The following is a 13,522-nucleotide window of genomic DNA, read 5'->3' on the forward strand; positions in this document are numbered from 1 at the left end:
CAAATTGTGACATCACAAAAACTACAGATTTAAAACAGGATGTTTTAGCAGCTTAGTTTCCATATATGAACTGTATGGACTGGTGAATATATTGAAAAATGTTTATGTACTATCTGTGATGAACCTTTTGGTTGTGCATGATACAGGCCCTTTAATGGTTCTAGTTTTGTTTCTATTTAGCCACAATGTGTTTCTCCCTGAGCTTCTCTCAGCTCTTGTTGGCTTCTTGTGTGAGCTTTTCAGGTGCACATCAGTACTGTTCAAACAACATCAGAAAAGTTATGACACCACTGACTGTAACAATACAGATAAAATTACTAAAATCTCAGCTTTAAAATATTATGCACTTTCACTTCAGTTTCAAAATCACATTGTATGTGGGAAACTACAAATATTTCATTTGTGTTGTCATTTCATTTCAATTTAAAATAGCTCCACATTTCTTGTGTAACACCACTGACACAATCTTTTGTAACCCATGTAGCTGTTACTATTTTAGCCAAATTTATCAAAAATATAAAGAGATTTCACTCAACTGTGGACTTCTCCCACTTAATCTTTCCAAATGACATTTAATGTTTCTTTAGCAATACTTATGAAAAAGTCTTGGGAAAAATTACTAATAAAATTACCTATGTACCTAAATCCCTATGTGTTTAAAATAATTTTAACACATGACAGACAAGATCTATAATGCAATTTCATAAAATTTTTAATGTTTCAAGTAAAAATAATACTTCAAAAGTCAAAGTTTATTTATAGAGCGCTTTTTGCAACAGGTCACAAAGCAGCTTTACAGAAAAAAAATCTGGGTCCGAGCCCCCCATGAGCATCCCCAATGGCAAAAGTGGCAAGGAAAAGCTCTATAAGAGCAAGAGGAAGAAATCTTGAATGGAACCAAGACTCAAAAGGGGAACCCATCCTCCACTGGTCAACACTGAATAGCAAACGTACTGCTCATACTGCTGCTGTCACTGCTGTGACATGTTTTTCATGTACAACGTGACCAAAAATCACTAAAATAAAAGATGTATAATCAAAGATGTATAAAGTGAAATGAACTAAGCAGATGATAATGTGTGACACTGCTAGCTTGTTATCTACTGCAGGCCGTAGCTCTTCTCTGAATTCAAAAGAGCAATGCTGTAGTCTGATAGCCTGTAGCGATAGCTAGCTAGCTAGTTTAGCAGGCCTGGCAGGTTATTTACTTCATTAAACCTAGAAAAAAGCCTTCTACCTCTAAATGTGTTCTTCTGTGTCAGTGCGACACCTGCGTATGTCTAGCTAGGGTTGCCAGGGCTCTGGTATTTGAACACCATTATTCAGTGCCCAGTACTTCAGACCAGGCTTTAAAATGTCCAGCTGAGTCTCATTCTAAGGGCACTTGATTTGGTGAGGTATAGTGCTGTTCCTGCCCTGTCATTGCGCTTTTTCTCTGTAAGTGTAAGTTTGATGGGTCAGGTGGGATGAGCAGTGCGTCCCCCCAAAGATGAAAGGAAATCTACTTCACTGATTTATACCGAGCCATGCTGGTGATATCCAATTTAAATAAAAATAATGCATATCCACACATGGGAACGAGATCATAATGCGTGGCCACAATGTAGTAAAGTGTGGGAATGAGATAATTAAGTTGTGGTCATGACTTAGTAAGGTGTGGGAACAAGATAATTGAGTAATAGCCACAACTTAAAAAGGAGTGGGTACGAGATAGTTAAGTCGTGGCCACAACTTAGTAAGGTGTGAGAACAAGATAATTAAGTCATGGCCATAACTTAGTAAGGAGTGGGAACGAGATAGATAAGTCATGGCCACAGCTTAGTAAGGCATGGCACCAAGATAATTAAGTCATGGCCACAATTTTGTAAGGTGTGGGAACAAGATCATGCCTTGTTAAACTGTGGTCAAGGCTCAGTTTTTTTGTTCCCACGCCTTACTAAGTCGTGACCTGCATTATATTCATTTATACGGGATGTCACCCTCAGAGATCCATAGAGTTTACTCTTGTTTTGAGTTCATTTTCATGAGTTCAGTTGCGCCATCCTTTCAACACTGCTCCACAAACTTCAACATTACTGCCAACAACTGCATCTGTGGTTGTCAGGAACAGTTCGCACCCAAAATAATCCCAAACTCAACTGTAGTTTCGCTTATGCTAAAACAGCACACTGTGTTCAGTTAAGCTGAAAGCTTTAGCTCATGTAAAGGCCATCATGTCCTGTGTCAGGTTTTGACATAGAAAGGATCCAATTCAAGACCAAATCTCAGGCACTCAAAATTAAAGTTATTTTCTGTAATTTTGTTTTTGTTCATGTTTCAGTAAACATTGAGATTTTTATTTTAATTAAGTAGATTTTTCACTCCTAGTTTTCTATATTGTGGGAGTTTTTGGTAACAATGTTTTGGATCAGACTTTCGATCTTTATCTCAGAAGCATGTCTGAGGTAAAGTCTTTCCCTCTGAGATCATTTGGACTGGTTCAATGGGGGGTTTATGTCTGTTGTTTTGACTCTGGAACAGCTAACATTTACTTTGAGTATTTTTAAAGTTGTTGAAATGTTAGCACTAGCAGAACCACAATGCAGTGTTTACTACATATGAAATCTTTAATGGGTTTGCTAAAGGGCTCCTTTTGCTGTGTGATGCCAGTAATTTGCTATTTTCACTCCAGCTGAGTGATGGATGAGGAATGAGTGTTTCCTGTATTCACCATGATGCTAAACCAAGCCTCAGTCATGGAATAGTGCACATTCCTCTGGCTTGTATGTTGGACAGAGAAGAAGTCAAATGAATGGAGGCTTTAAAAATCACTGCATACCTTTTTTTTTTACGATTCTCAATAAAATGCGAGTCTCCTGAGCATACATGCCCATCACCCAACATCCAACATCCTCCCTGTTAAAGTCAACAGCTCTTCGGCCTGAAAGAATCCTGTCAGCAAATTCAGCTGTCAGTCAAGCTGGCTTACTCATCAGTCACTCAGATTGAAACACGATTGTGTTCAAATTAAATGGTGCCTAGCCAGCCTAATACGCAAACTCGTAGTCAATCTAGTCATTTACCACCTAAATACTAGGAAGTCATTAATTAAGTCATTCATTCGGTATACATTGCCTAATGCCTGAGACGTTGTTTTACAGTAGTTTTTTCACGAGGATTGAAATCTTTTTTAAATACAATAATACTAGAGTGGTACATACATATAGGGCATTTCATATTTACCACTATTTTACCAACATCAACATTATTTATTAAAACTCAGAAGACATGTATAGGTTCACTGATTTTGGATAGTAAATAAAATGACTTTATTTGCATTGTAGACATTGTGACCCCTGGTTCCCATCACCTTCACTGTAAACCAATCAATGCACCTTTAAAAATAAAGGTGCAAGAAAAGGGTTCTTTGGGGACAAGAAGAACCACGTCTAGTTCCCTACAGATCCCTACAGATCGCTAAAGAATCTTTCAATGCATAGTTCTTCAAAAGACAATTTTTGGAAATTTGGAAACATGATGTAGAGGTTTCTATCAATTAAAGGTTTCATACAAAATCATATGACAAAGCCAAGAGTGTCTGTATGTGGTTCCACACTTCAGTTCCTCACCCTCATATAAACATACTGTACTGTGGAAAAGTCTATTAGACAATTTCATTTCCACTCAAAATGGCTATTATGTACAAGTTATACATATTTCAGTATCAGGAAAAAGCAGAAAACATACTTAACAAACAATTACAAAGAAACCTTTTAAAAAATCAATATGTTGTCCACACACAACCCTTATTACAGCTTCTATTCTTTTCAGGAGACTCACTTTCAGTTTTTCAAGGACATTTGCAGGGGTGTTTTTCCACACTGGTAAAGTTCAGTGTTAGAATTTGGTTGTATTTTCTGATTCTCATGATCCAAATAATCCCAAACACATTCAGTGATGTTGAGGCCTGGACTCTGGGGTGGTCAGTCCCTTGTTCTGAGAACACAAGCAGGTTCCTTGTTTGATTTGAGTTGAAATGTTCTTCTATTTTTGTTTTCTTTTCTCAGTAAGGGCTTCTTAACAGCTACACATCCTTTCAGACTCATAGTGTTGAGTTGCCTTCTCACAGTGGAGGGATGGACAGAAACACCTGTGGATTTAGTCAGATCTGAAGCAAGAGTGGAGCTTGAAATGTTTATCTGAGAGTCCCATTTTCTTTATAGTGGAAACTCCACTTACGCCCCTTTGATGTTAATCTCCTCAGAAATATCTTCTAATGAGTTGTACTTATTGGCTTTTTTTACTTTAAATAAATGGAGGGTGGCCTCTGATATTTTACAGTCACTTACATGTTAGTTTAAGAGCAGTGACTGAACAATTATTCAGTACTTACTGAATAATAGTATCAAGATTAATAAATAGATAATAAGCCAAGGGTTCAACAGGTTAAAGCCTGTGTCTCTGTATCTATGTGGATTCAGACTCTTCTTAATGGGTTCTCTGTTTTGGAAGACAACACTATTAGCAATAGCACAGACAGATTCATATGTCTGTATTGGTTCTAATTGCTTATATACTGGGTGTGTGGAGTGCAGATGGAGGCTGTCTGGCTGGCTGCAGACAGGCCTGTAAGAGGACCTCTGGCTATGTGTTTGCTCACAGTGACCCGTGAAGACTGAGCTGGGACGGCATTAAACCGGCCGGCCGTGTGTCTGCCATTACTGAATGAATGACACTCACATACTCTGTCTGTGGGTGGGATTCACATCATAAGGTGTGGCAAAGTTAGCTGTCTTTCATGTCCCAGTACAGTCCCAGTGCTGATCTTTATAGTGTAATATTTCAGCAAGTTAGTATGTAAAACATTAACATACTGTACCTGTTTGTTCTACCAAGAAGTGATGAAGTGAAATTGCTGTTCTACATAGGATTACGTCATATTAAGTGATGTTACACCCAATGGGGAACCCTCAGGGCTAGTGATTCCTGGGAACCAAATAAAACGTCTGTAATTTTAAGCTAATTTTATTTAATAAAATCATCAAGCAAGCTCTATCATTGGTTAGGATTTCAGGAGCTGGATTGAAGGCCTTATGCATCCAATTAACCACCAGTATTAAATACTGACAGAGAAATCAACCAATCACATTTTGATTTCCAATGGGTAGGACCAATTTCAGGGGGGAAAAGGCACTCCAGATCTTATGGAGGTCCTAGATAGATCACTGACTGAGAATACGAGTGTCTAAACAGGTTACGGTTGGTTATTAGAAATGGATGGCAGCAGCCAGGGCTCCTCACTGGAACATTGAAAATATAATATACGTGCATGTCTTTTGCAAGCTTCAAATATGCGTGTTTAATCTACAATGGCCAAAAACTTTTCATGTGCAACAGCATTAGCTTAGCACTAACATACAATTAGGAGGTATCACCAAATTTAATGAAGTTACCTTAAGCAAATTCTACCTTGATCTTGTTAGCTAGCTAGCGCTCAACGGATTCTGCCATGTTTTCAAAATTTGAGTAGTCATGAGTATCTCTTCCCTTTCCATTTTGCATGACATGATGTCCATCAGTGCCACACAGGAAAATTGACTGATTCTATACACACTCAAAAAATATGGTTCTTTATGAGTTCTTTAGTAAAGGCAGTTTAGTACGAGGAGTTCTATATTGAAACATTTCATGCTTAAATGGTTCTTTGCATGGTGAACTGGTTCTTCAGATTAATGGTGAATGAAAATGGTTCTATATAACACCAAAAAGGGTTCTTCTATTGTTACAAGATTGACATCGTAATAATAGAAGAACTCCTTCTGGCACTATATAGAGCCATTTTCAGAAAGGTTCTACATAGGTGATATAGAACCAAACAGTTCTACATAGAACCACATACAACACCTTCTCCACCAATCTGACGAGCAATTTCACCATGTGAAGAACCATTTAAGCATGAAATGGTTCTATATAGTACCATTTTCCAAAAGGTTCTATGTAGAAACAGATACAACACCTTCTCCATCAATCTGAAGAATGATTTCATCATGTAAAGAACCATTTAAACATGAAAAGGTTCTATTTAGAGCCATTTTCCAAAAGGTTCTATGTAGAACCACATACAACACCTTCTCCATCAATCTGAAGAACAATTTCACCATGTAAAGAACCATTTAAGCATGAAATGGTTCCATATAGAACTTATGGTTCTCAGTAGAGCCATTGCCCTTTACTGAAGAACCCTTGAAGAACAATCTTTTAGTGTGTACATGGAGATACAAGGATTTGTCCCAATAGCAACAATATGCTTGTTACGTTTTTTGAGTACAGTAGACTTCTGGTGCAAAGTTCTGATATTGTTGAGAAAACAACTGGGACACAGCCATAAACTGATGACTAAGCAAGGTTCATGAGTGGACTAGAGAACTACCTGCATCCAAGCAGTCAGCTGAAATCACTTCAGCCAGTGAACGTCAGTTAAATAATTGTCTGTCTGATTATTACTCATGTGGTTTCTGCATTATCAGAACTTGAAACCCCAGTGAATGAACCATGAGCTCAGGTTTTAGGAGTAGTAAAGCAAGGGCAGGATGGAAGCCAAATGTGAGGCTAAAGAAAAGTGCAAATGAGCAAGGCACTTAAACGGAGCAAGGTTTATCCTGGCCAGCTGGGAAGCAAGACTCTGCCAGAATAGCTTCTCCTTGTTTTTGAAAGTGTCTAGAAAATCCCCCCTTCTCCTTGCTCCATTCTTGTCTGTCTCGGTATTCTCGTCTAATATTGACTCAAGGGGAACGCTCGGGAGAGGCTATGTTCTCTCTCCCTGCTGTTTACGGGAAATTCAGTTCATGATGCACAAAAAAAGAAGGAACTTCACTCTTTCCTTCATGAGAGGCCCTCTAAGGGGTCATTTTAATGGTGAGCACTTGCAATAAGGCATGTTGAACAGGGAGCTTTTGCTGGTGAAGACAAGGAGCCGTTGAGTGTGCTGCTGCATACACGTCATGGGGCTGCCGATGGTGAGCTCCTCTCAAATATGTCACCGAGGGGAGAAGGAGGAGGCTGTTTGTCCAGCTGCCCAGTGCGGATAGAGTCCTCGGGTGAAAGCATCTGGTAGGCGTCTGCCACTGTCCCCTTTACACAAAGCACTGTGCTGCACGTACACACACATAGACCTATACATTAGTCCAGTGGTTCCCAAACTGTGGTAAGTGTACCCCCTAGGGCAGAGGTTGGCAAGGTTTTACTGACTTGTTGCAGCCCCACAGCAGAATTAGATTTTTAGGTAAAAATAAAATAATCCTCCTTTTGCAGCAAAATAAAGCACTGCTGATCGTTCTAACACAGTTTTAATAATAAATGATCTTAAACATTGGAGTTAATGCATAACAGCTAATTCACCAACTTTTACTCCTTAAGATTGGTGTGCAGACTGCTGGCCACCATAGCAACATAGCAACAATCTTGCTTAGCTAGTAGCTAACGAAAAGGCTAGGAGAAAGGTTTTAGATGAACACGGATAATTTCCAGATTAAACGTATCAGGTTTAACGAGAAACTGTCAAACACTAGTCACGAAGCTGAAATCAGCTTCTCGTTTGCCGACTTCAGCATTGTAAATAATCAAACATTGAGAGACATTTTACAAGAAACTATTCTACTTTTTTATTCTACTTATATTTTTAGCCTATACTAGTACATTAGCACATCCTGAGACATATTTACAGCCAAAATGGTAAAATGGACATAAAATGTTGTGGCTCCCAAGGTGGTTTAATTTTTGCCAAAAGGACAAAATGGCTCTTCTTAACATTTGGGTTGCCTGACCTTGGAGATATATAAATCTGACGTTTGACGTTTACACTTACATTTAATCTTCGTTTCATTCCATTAGCTGGCCATGCAATTACACAGATACTTCCCTGATACAGACAACACAAACAGATCTGCAGCTCTGCACTCCACTCACCAACTCCTGAACAAGAGTACCTCACTGAAACTGAGTGAATCTTGAAATACTGAGTTTAATCTAAAGCCAATGCCAGACTTTTGGATAGCGTTAACTTACATGATGGCATATATGCATGACAAGTGCATGAGTGTGGGATATATATAACATCCAGCACATGACAAACCCTCACTCCAATAGATATTTTGCTCTTTATTTATTATTATTTGTATAAAGGGCTGTGTTGGAGAAGGCGCTTCACTCCAGTTCCTTCTGTGTATCCCACGTTCTGGAGAAACTAACAGTTCTTTCATTATGATGTCTGTGTCTACGATGCGCTGTTGTTGGCATGAATGGAGTGAGTATGGTGTATTAACTGTTGTTACGGCTTGTATGTTGTGTTTGTGAGTTAGTTTCACTTTCACAGATGCAGTTCAGTTCATGGTTGTAGTGAGATATCAGTTTGTAGCTGCTGTGATTAGCGCTTAGCTGTTAGCATTTTTGTTAAATGTTTCTAGCTGGTTCGAGCTGTAGGGCTGGTCAAGTTGGTCTCGCACGGCCCTCATATAGACCGCCGTGCACTTTATTATTATTCAGTATATCGGGTGTTAAGTGTTATTGCATCATAAACATGTTTGATCATGGCAATATGAGCACGTGTATAAATAAGAAGTGAGAAGGTGGTCAAATGTCTGAAGGAATACCAGACTATAAAACATTTCAGAACCACTGCATTAGTCAGATTCAGAATCAATTTTATGTGGCAGAGCATGTGATAGACATGGAATTTGACACGTATGATGCTTGAATAGACAAACTACAAACTATACAGTACAAGTTAAAGTCCAAGATATTTGGAGACATCAAGTAATGACGGACAGAGCTTTACATACTATGGCATACTATAGGTATTGCAAGAAAAAAATCTAATAGGCCCTGAAAGACAAATCCTGTTTTATTTTCTACCAAAAATAACTTTTGTAATGTAATGAGCCTATTTACAGTATTTCATTTTGCTCATTTACAAATCATGTAAATCTTAAATAAACAATAATTTCCTATGCACTTTTTTCTGAACTTTAACCTTGCCAATGAGTTGCAGCTCCAACCATTTTTTGTTTACCAGTTTGGTTACATTCTCAGTGACTGTAGTCAGAGCCAGTTTAAGGGACCTTTTTTAACAGGAAAATAACTCCCATCATTTGCTCTATAACAAAATGACACACGCAGCTAAAAAAGTGTAGTGTGGCACTGCTTTTGAGAATGCTGTATAAGTTCAGCAGTACCACAAGTACAAACTCAATTCTAAAAAAGCTGGAAAAGCATGTGAAATGCAAATAAAAACAGAATGAAGACTAGTATTTACCTTGACGTTGTAACAATAAAATAACCATTTTCAAAAAGGTTCTATATAGAACCAGATAACACACTTTCCACCAATCTGAAGAACCATTTAACAATGCAAAGAACCCATTTATTGTGCAAAGTGTTCTTTGAATGTTCATGGTTCTGTATAGAACCATTTTCCTTACTAAAGAACCCTTGAAGAACTCTAAGTTTTAAGAGTGTAGCAATGTTAAATGTTGAGAAAACATTTAAAAGAGGTGATGTAATAATGCTCTGGTATAGAAGGACCATCCAGGAAAGGCCTAGTCCTTTGTGAGCAAGGATGCGTTGAGGATTGCTAATTTTCCAAATGCACCAGCAAATAGTCGAGCTGTTTGAGAACACCATTCATCAATGAGTGTTTGCAAGAATTTTAGGTATTTAATCTTCATACTGTCCTGACTTTTTTAGAATTGGGTTTGTTCGTTAAAATGGCATATCAGCCCCAAACAACTGCAAGTACTAAGCAAGAAAGGTCAGAAAACATTTTCACCCGTGTTCTCAGGGAGAAAGTATGATGAATGGCGGTGCAAGAAAATTATACAACGAATGTGTAAAATGTGACCATACATGTTTGTTAACTTTGGCTAATGTGTGGCAAATGTAAATAAGTGGACTACAGTATGTTACTGTTATATCTATTATGTTAGTCTGTGTTTTTTCATTCAATTAAGCCTACCTTGTTTATATTGTAGCTTCAATGCAGACTTAAGTCTACCATTTTCTACCAGGAAAATGCTCTTTATTGAAACAGCAGAAACAGAAGGAAACTGAACTGTGGGGGAAATTGGGGGGGGGCATCAACAGGCTAACACAGCACACAGAGAGTGAACACTTCCACACATTACTTCAACTGCAAAATGGCATGAGAAAGCACAGCCAAAACATGTACACATTACACCAAATAAAGAACAACATTTTGAACATTAATTGTAACTAAATAAAGGCTGTGTAGAGGTGCACAGCATTCTAGGAAGTCCTGTATGAGCTCCTCGCCCCTCTCTCAACTGGCCCAAACCAGTCCAGTGGATGCCTTTATCATTGAAAATTATCACTGAAGCATGAATTAGCCGAGTTGTGACCTCAGTGCTGTTTTCGTCATGGCAGACAATAGCAACAAGGGAATGCTAAACTGTAGAAATACAATAAATGCTAACGCTAAAGTAAATAAAATACAAGTATTTGATTTTATAATACAAGAATTTGATGCCTGCAACACACTCAAGAAAAGTTGGGACAGAGATATATTTACCACTGTGTTACATCATTTTTTCATGATGTGCCATACATTTTCAATAGGAGACAGACCTGGGCTGCAGGCAGGCCAGTCAAGCACATGCACTCTGTGTCTACAAAGCCACATTGTAGCATGTGAAGAATGAGAACTGGCATTGTCTTGCTGAAATAGCCATAGACCTCCCAGAAAAAGGTATCTTCTTGATGGCAACATATGTCTCTAAAATCCCAATATATGTCTCAATGGTACCTTCACACATAGACAAGTCACACATGCAGGGGATTCTGATGTGCCCCCATACTATGACAGATGTTGGCTTTTGTACCTTTTGCTAATAAAATTCTGTATGGTCCTTTTCGTCTTTGGCACGAAGAACTTGATGTCCATTTTTCCCAAAAACAAGCTGAAACATGGACTCATCTGACCACAGCACATATTTCCACTGTCTTTTGGACCCTCTGAAATGAACTCAGGCCCAGAGAACTCAATAGTGTTTCTGCATAGAATTGATGTATGGTTTTCTCCTTGTGAAACAGAGATTCAAATTGTATTTCTTGATGCAGCAGCAGACTGTGTTAAGTGACAGCAGTTTTATGAAATATTCCTGAGCCCATGTGGCTATATTTAACATGGCAGTTTCAATGCAGTGCTGTCTGAGGGCTTGACGGTCATGCACATACACCTACATGGACTGAGATTTCTCTGGATTCCTTTAATCTTTTTACAATATTTTCCACAGTTGATGGTGAAAGACCTAAATTCTTTGCAGTCTTACATTAAGAAATGTTCTTTTTGAACTATTTGACAATTCCCTCACAAAGTTTGGCACAAAGTGGTGAGCCACAACCCATCTTTGCTTGCAAAGACTGAGCCTTTGGTGGACACTCCTTTTATACCAGATCATATTATATTTACTCCTCTTTCACTCAATTATCTGTGAAGTATTTCCAGTGTAACTCCTGTGCAGTTTGAGCCATCTTTTCCATGTTTGATCAATTCTCTGTGTACTTACCTTTGCTCATTTACCATTTCTTCATTAAGCTTTTAGATTTTTGCATTCTGGGCTTTGATTAATTAAGATTTTTCTGCAATTCTATCCATTTGATGTCACTGAAAAGAAAATTGATACAGCAGAAAAAGCATCATCTAATAGATTGACCACCATCAAAGATTTCATCAAGGTTGTTGTTGAGCAGGGAAGACTGCTTGGAGACCATTACCGTAACTTAGTGCAGCTCAGCACAGGTGTGAAAACGTAACAAGCATTGTTCAATAAAGCACTGTTTCCAGTGCCCAGGGTGGCAGTCAAAACCATCACAAGTGTGCAAGGATTTTGCAGAGTGCAAAGAATTTTGCCTCAGTTCTCTTTGTAGTTTGCTCCTGGTTTATGTTTAGCCAAAATTGCTACAGTCATTACTCTATTGATGGACTGAACCTTAGGCTAGGTGGCTGTTGTGTGGGTGAAATGAGCTACATCCTTTCACTGGTTTATTTCTTTATTTCAATGGCTCTTCAAGTCATCCACCTGAGGGCAAGTTAAATGGCGAGAAACTCTTACTTCAGGATAACTGCTGAGCAGCAGATTACACCCTAGCGGCATCTAGTGCCTGGAATGAACCGGCATTGTGTGCTCTGTTCAGGAGGGGTTTGAGAGAGGACTCACCAGACTGAGCTTGCCTGTAGAGATGAGGTGCAGCTGGAAACTTGATTTCTGGTGACCTGGCAAAAGATGAGAATCTCCAATTACTCCACTGGACTCTCCCACAATAGTTAATGATCTTGTCATCAGGCCAGTGGGAGTTGGTGACACAAGATTACAAACCCATAGTGGACTGGAAGCACCTCAATAAGTCACTAGTCCTCCTACTATAAGAAGACAAATCTCCAAATCCCATGCACATCTGGAAGTCCCTGACTAGTGTGCTGACTACAGAGGTTTTCAGAAAGAAAACAATTTCTTTTGGCCTGGGCACTGTGTCACTGATCTCCTAGACAGTATCACACCACCTCTGCCATCAACACAAAGTATAGAGACAGTCACTAGATAATACTTTCCTTATGAATCAGAGGTGTTGCCTCTTCCACCACACCACCATCTCTTCCCTCTGTGATAAGTATAGAGAAAGCAAAGGTCAAGAGCTCAAAAGCTAATTTACCCAGCAAACTTAGTAAGACATCCACATCCTACCATTCCATTCATCGAGAGGTAAGTGCCTCTGAGGTTCTTGTTAGAGCAGTACCATGCCACTGCTAAAGTATTCCTGTCCAATTTTCCTTAGGCTAATTTCTCTTGTAAATCTGTCTCTGCAATAAGTAACCAGGATATTGGTTAAATACAGAGCTCTGAAGTTGTCATTCAAGAAGTGGAGGTGCTGGCTGAAGGGTGCCAAAGAAACCACTGCTGGACCATTTTAACCTGGAGTACACCTGGAAAGCCAAATGGGCCCTTTTTCTTCTCATATTGTCCAGACTCCAAGAACACAACAGTGTATATTCCATCACTATTGTATGAGGAGGAACACTCCCTCACTGAGGCTCGTGCTGTCACCCCTCAGTCATGCATCCTGTCTCCAGTCCTATGGGACATCCAAGGACAACCTAGTACCCAGTGCCTGGCGGCGAAACATACACTAGACGTCTAAATGTTTGTACACGCTTGCTCACCCAGTATTTCTTCTTTTGTCTTTGATGGGCCATCATCATGGTTGGGGGCATCTGAAGGGCACCTGTACTGAGGAATAAATGCAAGGGGCAGATGGATGGCAAAGGGCAAAAAGAAAGTTGTCCTTTATGTTTTTACACCAGTCCTGCTCAGGTGGACACTATCTGGCCTAAAATTCTTGTCACCCCCAGAATAAATTAAAATTTTATGCTACAGGTTCTGCTCAGCCACATGTTGAAGAAACATATCAGTACCTCAGGCTGGAAGAGGCCTCCTAATGAATGTTTGAACTATCAACTTCTCAATTGTATTAA

Source organism: Colossoma macropomum, unplaced genomic scaffold, assembly GCF_904425465.1.
Source record: "Colossoma macropomum unplaced genomic scaffold, Colossoma_macropomum, whole genome shotgun sequence".
NCBI classification, from domain to species: domain Eukaryota; kingdom Metazoa; phylum Chordata; class Actinopteri; order Characiformes; family Serrasalmidae; genus Colossoma; species Colossoma macropomum.